Raw genomic sequence first — 8,100 nt, 5'->3', positions numbered from 1 at the left:
GGGTAGATAACACCGGGTAGGGACCCATCCTGACCCAGCCAGGCTGGGGAGGGTGCAGATGGTGGTGTGGGCCTGGAGACTCTAGGTGTGTGGATGTGAATTACAAGAATGGTATCATTTAGAGACACAGGCAGCCTCGCTGCGGGATGCTCCATGCACGGGGGGAGGGAGCATTTCCTGTTTTGCTTCATAAACAGGTCATAGCACCATAAGGATGAGAGCCTGGCTGTGGTGGAAATTTCCTTTGCAATTAGTACTGAAGCCATTGGTTAGAGAGTCTGGCCTCTTGAATTGAGTATAAGCTCCCAATCTCCCAGCAAGAAGTGAGAAGAAATCCAGAGTGAATTGTGGACAATGTTAAGCCCACTTGGAGATTCTTGGAGGTATCTAGAGAGAGGAATCTTAGGAATAGGCTGGACTTCTTGGTGTGCAAATATATGGAGATGAGGAACATCAAAATCTAGAGTGATATTGGAAAGTGGGGAAGCCTGGGATACCAGTTGCACAAGGATGGCTTTCTCTCCAAAGATTATAAGCTCTGTGAGTGTAGAGTTAGGTTTGTCTTTCCATTGTAGTAAATCCAATGGCTGACTCTTAATGGGTACTTCATCAAAGTTTGATGAATGGATGAATGGATGAATGAATGAACAGTTTGATCAACATACACTAGAAAGTATAATCACCTTTATTGTAGAGTCTATATTTCTTTTCTTTTCTTTTTTTTTTTTGAGATAGAATCTTGCTCTGTCACCTGGGCTACAGTGCCATGGCCTCAGCCTAGCTCACAGCAACCACAAACTCCTGGGTTCAAGTGATCCTCCTGCCTCAGCCTCCCGAGTAGCTGGAACTACAGGTGCTCACTACCATGCCCGGCTAATTTTTCTATTTTTAGTAGAGACGGGGTCTCACTCTTGCTCAGGCTGGTCTCAAACTCCTGACCTCAAGTGATCCTCCTGCCTTGGCCTCCCAGAGTGCTAGGATCACAGGTGTGAGCCACCGTGCCTGGTCTAGAGTTTATATTTCTATTCATGCAGCCCAAGGCCACCTTGATGTTTGTGAGTGCCACATCACATTCATTCATGACTGACCTCAATCTTGCTGTAGACTAGTGGTGCTCAAACTGGGGTCTACTTCTGAGTCACTTGTGACATTTAAAAACCATAAATATGGTTGTCTGGGCCTACTGAATCAGAACCTCCCAAGCCTGCAGCCCTGGCTTGTATATTCCACTGAGTTCCTCTGGTCAATCCTCTGCCGTGGCCTGCAGCACCTACGTAGTTTTCAAAAGCATTGTGGCAACATCCTATTTCCTTCCCTCCTCTGTTTTTGCAGTTAAATTTTTGGACTCCTGCTAAAATTCGTCTTGTCAGTTTTGGCTCATTGCACTCGCTCATCAACATCTTTTGATCATGGTTCTGTCGTTTATTATATTAGCTATTTCCCTTTGGATTTGTGTCACATGCAAATTAGATAAGCTCGCCTTTTCTTTATCTTCATGCAAGTCATTGAAAAACATGTGGAACATAAAAGGCTTAGGATGGAAATGGATTCATCAATTAATACCCAAAAAGAAAATAAGCTTACGATTTTTCTTTTAACCACAATTTTTCCCCCCTTTGCAAATGCAGTTTAGAATAACACCAGGACACAACGTGGAGGTTTCGTCTGTATTTCCGGCTCTGCGCATAAATATTTCTGTGACCTTGGGCAAGTCACTTGCTCTTTCTGGGTCTAATTTTCTTTCTGAAGAGAACCATGGGGAGGAGAGATTAGTGCTTTGAGCTGACACAAGTCCTCTCCTTCTGTGATTTCCTCTTGGGACCTGCTCTAGTTCCATTCGTTCCTTCTAGGCCCTCGACCTGGCATGGCCCTGCTGTCAGCATGCCTGTGGCTGGGCGCCATTGCCCTGCCTGCAAGCCTAGCACAGACAGGTCACCTGTCCCTTATACCAGAATGGATAAGGTAGACATTTTTCAAAGGAACTTTTCTAAGGGGGGGCAGGAAGGAAATAACCCTAGGGAAACAGAAAGGAAACTCTATAAACAGAGAGATGGGGCTATTACTCATTGAATAAGGACACGCTGAGTATCTATGATGTGTCATTCATTGTTCCGGGGCCTGGGGATACAGCAGTGAAACAAAGTATTAAATACCTGTCCTGATGGAGCTGGAAGTCTGTGGCTGGGAGAGAAAGCTATTAATAATAAACACAGCACAGTCAGATACACGAGGTGGTGAAAATGCTTTGGAGGAGATAGAGCGTGGTGGAGGGGCTGGGGAGCGCGGGTGGGCGGTGCTCTCTCCCGCAGGGTGTGGAAGGAGGGTCTCTCTAGTGAGCTGACATAGAAGCAGAGATCTGGAGCATGTGAGGGTGCCGGGGGCAGGTGCAATGGCCAGAGAGTGGAAGCCTTGAGCAGCAAGCTCACCAGTGCGGTGTGGGAGCAGCAAGGTGGCGGGGGCGAGGGGAGACGGAATCAGGGTGACGTCAGATGGGAGAGGCAGCAGGGGCCGGGTTGCTCAGGCCCTTGTGGTGAGGACTTTGGATTTCACTCTGAGTCTTCGAAGAGAGAAATAGCTAATCTGACTTAAGTCTGTGAAGGATCCTTCTGGCTGTTGCTCGGCGAATAGACTCCATGGGGGCAAGTGTGTAAGAAGGAGGCCAGATAGGGGGTCGCCAGATCAGGGGGGAGGTGGAAAGGTGGTGAGATTGTTCAGAATGGGAACGTGCTTGGAAGGTCAGTCAGCGGGATGTGGTGGTGGGTTGGATGTAGGGTGTGTGTGTGTGTGAGAGAGAGATATTGAGAGAGAGGTTGAGATTGAGAGAGATTGAGAGAGAGAGAATAAGAGAGAGATTGAGATTGAGAGAAATTGAGAGATTGAGAGGTTGAAAGAGATTGAGAGATTGAGAGAGATTGAGAGAGAGGTTGAAAGAGATTGAGATTGAGAGAGATTAAGAGGGGGGGGTCTAAGTCAAGGGAAACCCCAAGATTTTTCACCTGAGCAACTGGAATGACAGAGTTGCCATTTGCTAAGATGGGAAGGTTTGGCAGTAAATATGAGTTTGATCTTGGACACATTAAGTTTGAGATGATTTTTTCAATATCTTAATGAGGCAGGGTTTGGTGTGGAAAACAGAAACCTCCATGGTATGGGCCAAGGAGCATCAGTATCTCCGAGAGCGGTGCTTCAGAACTAAACCTCGATGTCCCCACATCTCCAGGAATCTGTCCTAATCCTTGCATGATTCAGTCGGACTCATGCATTGTGCATAAGACATCCTTATTTACCGTCTATGTACCACCAGCAGAAAAGGCTGATTTTCCCTTTGGGGAAGCCTGACTTTCTTCAGCTGTGAATTTCATGAACTGGTTTTGATCACAAGCGTTCCTGACCCAGGCGAGGCCAATATGACGGCTGTTGGAAGACTTCTGGGCTTTTTCCTAACTCGGAACTGGAGTCTTTGCCTGCCTGCTAAATTCCCGCTTAGAGGGTTACTGCTAGCGCTACCCCATTTGCAGAGTGAAGATGATGAAGACACCATGAACTGGGCATCTCTCCAGGGGTAACCACTTCCCCAGGTGGCACAGAAAAGTGTTTCCTTCTCTCCCCATCCCTTTGTTTTGCCACAAGAATTTGGACACTGCAAGTTCCCAATAGAAAACAATTTTGAACACAATGTCTCAATAAAATGAGAATCAACCCGTTCATATTCCTTTCTACAAATGAGGGAGGGGATGGATTATTATTAAGATGGAGAGTATCCCAAGATTCTGAGCGTCAAGGGTCATGTAATAACACAAACATTTAGGAAAAAAAAAAGAGAAGGAAAATCAAAAGAAAAGAATAGGGAACATTATGTCTTATCTTGATTCTATGGAAGATTCTGTAATCAGAACTAAAGGATTCTTATTTTAGATGACGCCTAACACATCAAATAACCATTTCTCTGACTCAGGGGAAGTTGGGACTCATAACTTTTACTTCCCACCCTTTTCCAGTTTTATTCCTTTTATTTTCTTTGAAGATGTTAATGAACAGTTAATTGCTTAAGGGTGCACTTGCTGACAAGGAAGGAAGAATAAAGGCAGGAAACCAATGACAACAGGGAGTTTCAAAAACTGTTAGTGGCAAATTATAAATGAAATCTTCTCTAGAACTCCAGATAAAACAGATGAAAGCAGAGCTGTCTCCCATTTCCACCCCCTTCTAGTCCTCTATTTTTGCAATAGTTGTTGGCATAAAGGGGGCATAAAGGCCCCCAGAGAAGAAGGCTCTGTGTCCTTAGGCGTTGATGATGAAGGGCAGAGAGACTATAGGGTAATCCTGGAGGTGTTTTCCTTCTTCTAGAAGCTTCCTTCAAGCTTAGAGCCTAGAATTGAGAAATTGGGAGCCAGGTAGAGGGTAACCTGGGAAAAGCTATAAATTGGTTTAGTATCAACTTGAGATTTGAGAGTTTGAGGTTCCATTCACCAGGTGACTGAGAAGGCAGAATGAGGGCCGCTATGCAGTACCAGGAAGCAGAGGGAGTATACACTCTGCACCCTTGACCTTTGCAGAAGGGCTTGTCTTTGTCTTCCCTGGATCCTTCAGGGTTCTCTGTCTTCACACCCCCTCCCTCTTAGACTCCTCATTCCAGCTGTTTTTCCTGCGAAGGCACACACGGCCCCCAGACAGTGGTCTGAGCCCCCCAGGGACAGAGTGGCCTGACAGCGATGGCTTCCCTTCGAGAGAAGCACTCTGGGCTGTGACTCACCCTGAGTTTCCATCATCCGCGCCGGCCGGTCGCCCATCCATTATCTGTGGTTTGTCTCATCCTGCCTAAGCCTATTAGCTCATCTCTTTTTGCCAACTTGACATTCGGTTCTCTTTCCTCGAGCCCCTGGGACTGTCTGCCTCATCACCTTCTTATGCGCTCATTGTCCCATACGGTGTCATTTGCAGATAATAGTAACATGCCATTTACACTCTCCGGGATAAATGAGTTAACTCATAAAAATGTTCAATGAGTCAGAAGGTGACACCTTGCTTTTGCCATCTGCACCATGTTGACGTTTGTCATTACCCTTTAAGGAAGGAAGCAGACCCTGCCATCGCAGCAGTCAGAACCAGACCCATTCGAACTTGACTATGCAGTGGCAACACCCTCATGAACCGTCATCATCAGTCTCATTCACCTGCAGCTGGGGCCTGCTGGGCGCTCAGGCAGCTGGCCAGGCCAGGGAGTGGGCAGTGAAGGGACTTATGGGAGCTGAGCTGCTGGTGTCACATCTGAGATCCAGTGGGTTTGGCTCTCTGGGTACCTGAAGTCTACCAGCAAATACCAGTGATGTGTCATTGCGTTGTCACTAGGACAGTTTGGAGAAGGGAGCACTGACATGGAGCGAGCACTGCTGGGTCATTTGAGATGCAAAGTGGACTCCTTTTGGTTTGAATCATCTGGTTGTCCTGTGCACTGGGACAAATCGACACTTTAGCACATACGTAACCCGGGGAATTAGAGTATATCGGTGACCTTATTTCCTAAGCCAAACTATTAAATACTGGTTTAAACACCCTTATTTTTCAACTTTGTGCTTTGACTTTTCTCTTTTTCATAAGTTATTCTGATTTTTTAAAAAAATTTATCTCTGAATCTTTTCATTAATTCACTACTTTCCTCATCTATTAGCTTGACTTTATTTTCAACAGGAAATTCTGCTTTTATTCCCCTAGAAAATTGAACTTATTGTAGGTGTGTGTTTAACTCTGGACTGTGTATGTTGGTACATTGGTAGAATACAATCTTACAAATTTTCATGTATTGCTCATATTTAGTGTGGATTATTATTTTTTTCTATATAGGCTTGAGTCTATGCTATAGGTGTTATTTCTTGGGATAATTAAAATTTCACTTTGAAATTTCCTAGTTTGAGTTCTACACTTTTAATAGACTCTAGGGTGGACTGTGATTCTTTTCCTTTTTTTTTTTGACCAGAGACGGAAATGAGACATGGGCTTAATGACACAAATGCCCAGGGCGAGGTAACAGTGACATCACGGTGATGCAGCCCCTGTCATGGAGGGGCTGACAAACAGTGGTCATTGCAGGGTGTTGCAGTCGGAAGGTGAAGCCAGAGAAATTCTGAAATCAAGGACTCGTCTATGCAGAACACTAGAACTTGGAATGTCTGTGCTGGAAATCTGAAAGCAGGAAAAGAGAATTTTAGAATTATCAGCGTACATATCATACTCATCATTTCTTGGAATAGTTTCTTGGAAAAGGCAGCAGCACAGGAAGAAAGAGGGTGAAAAATCAACCTTCATGAACTTTCCACCATTTATTTAACTACAATTGATTGTACCAGGCACTGAATTAAATGCTATCCCTGCATTAATAATTATAATCATCTCAGTGATTATTGAGACTAATAATTCTCAAAAATAATGTTATTATTATTGAGAAGTAATATTATTATTGAGAATAATAATTCTTAATAACCCTCCATCAACCCACTCAGCTTAGAGAAGTTAAGTAATGAAAGCTTTCCAAGGTTGCACAGCTCTAAGAGGAAGAGCTTGAACAAGATGCTATTTGACTGCAAAGTTCAAGCTGTTACCATTACTTTAAATATTGGGGGTGCAAGATAAATCAGATGGCATCACCCTCAAAGACTCTTTTTTTTTTTTTTGAGACAGAGTCTCGCTTTGTTGTCCTGGCTAGAGTGCGTGCCGTGGCGTCAGCCTAGCTCACAGCAACCTCAGACTCCTGGGCTCAAGCAATCCTTCTGCCTCAGCCTCCCAACTAGCTGGGACTACAGGCATGCGCCACCTTGCCCAGCTAATTTTTTCTCTCTATATATTTTTAGTTGTCCAGATCATTTCTTTCTATTTTTTGGTAGAGACGAGGTCTTGCTCTTGCTCAGGCTGGTCTCGAACTCCTGACCTTGAGCGATCCATCCGCCTCGGCCTCCCAGAGTGCTAGGATTACAGGCGTGAGCCACCACGCCCGGCCTACCCTCAAAGATCTTATAATGGAAATGGGAAGGAAGTGGGACTCATGTCAGCACATTTTAAGAATGGTGTGATAGGTGTTATAGAAGCATGCACAGGGATTTTGGGGTACAAAGAGGGCATGCACAATTCTACATAATAGGGGTGTTGAGTCAAAATAGAAGGAAGGGGCAATGAGCTATGAGTCCTGAAAGATGGTTTGGCCAGAAATTTCCCTCAGATAAACCTTTGTACACTTTCCTTTGACTCCCAAGTCACCAGGCAATCCTGGATTCAGCTGAACTTTCGGGACAGTGCCTTTAATTCCACAAGTGTTTATTGAACAGCTGCTACATGAAAAGCTCTTTGCTAGAAGTTGAGTGGGAAACGCAGAAAAGAGAAGACTTGGTCTCAGCTCTGCAGCAGATAGTGAAAGAGAAGGAGGCACTCCAACAGGCAACGCTCAGGCAGTTGGGAGCAGAGGGAGGTTGGTGTGGGTGGGTCTCTCGGACACCTCTATGCAGAAGGCAGCTTTGGGGTCTTGAGGCAAGAGTGAGTGGGCTTGGAGTTGGGGAAAGGATGGTGTCCCTGGCGTGCACGTGTGGCGTAGGCAAAGGCTTGGAGTTGGGGCTGACTCTGCTGTGTTCTGAGAAGTGGTGAGCTGGTCTGAAATAGAGGATTCTATCAGGATACAGAGATATCATGGTGAGTAGGAGGGGTGAAGCCCACTTCTGGAACTCTCTCCTGATGTCAGGTGGAGGACACTGTGCTCACACTGTGTCACCTGCCAGCTGCCTGTGCTGCCCACCCGAGTGCAGCTCTCACTTCTCCCCAACTCTGCCTGTAGTTGACCGACCTTTTCCCACCCCAAGCCCATCTGTTCCGCTCCCAGCCTAGCTTGCTGTCATCTCTGGTTCACGGGCAGCAGCACAGTTGTGAGTGTCCTGTCCTCAGAGCTAGAAGGCCACATTTTTCTCTTCTAGGTTCCAGGATCATTTTAAGAGCCGACCCAGGTCCAGATCTACTCAACTTTGTCTCTGGGTGTCTTTTCTCTGGGATGTAAATGAGCAAACATCTTGTTTGTGTTACCTCGATACGAAGGCTGACTTCCTAGTCCAGAGGTGGATCTGA

The sequence above is a fragment of the Propithecus coquereli genome, unplaced genomic scaffold, assembly GCF_000956105.1.
Source record: "Propithecus coquereli isolate 6110/MARCELLA unplaced genomic scaffold, Pcoq_1.0 Scaffold304, whole genome shotgun sequence".
Taxonomy (NCBI): domain Eukaryota; kingdom Metazoa; phylum Chordata; class Mammalia; order Primates; family Indriidae; genus Propithecus; species Propithecus coquereli.
The sequence above is the reverse complement of the archived record's forward strand: the minus strand, read 5'-3'. Positions refer to the sequence as shown.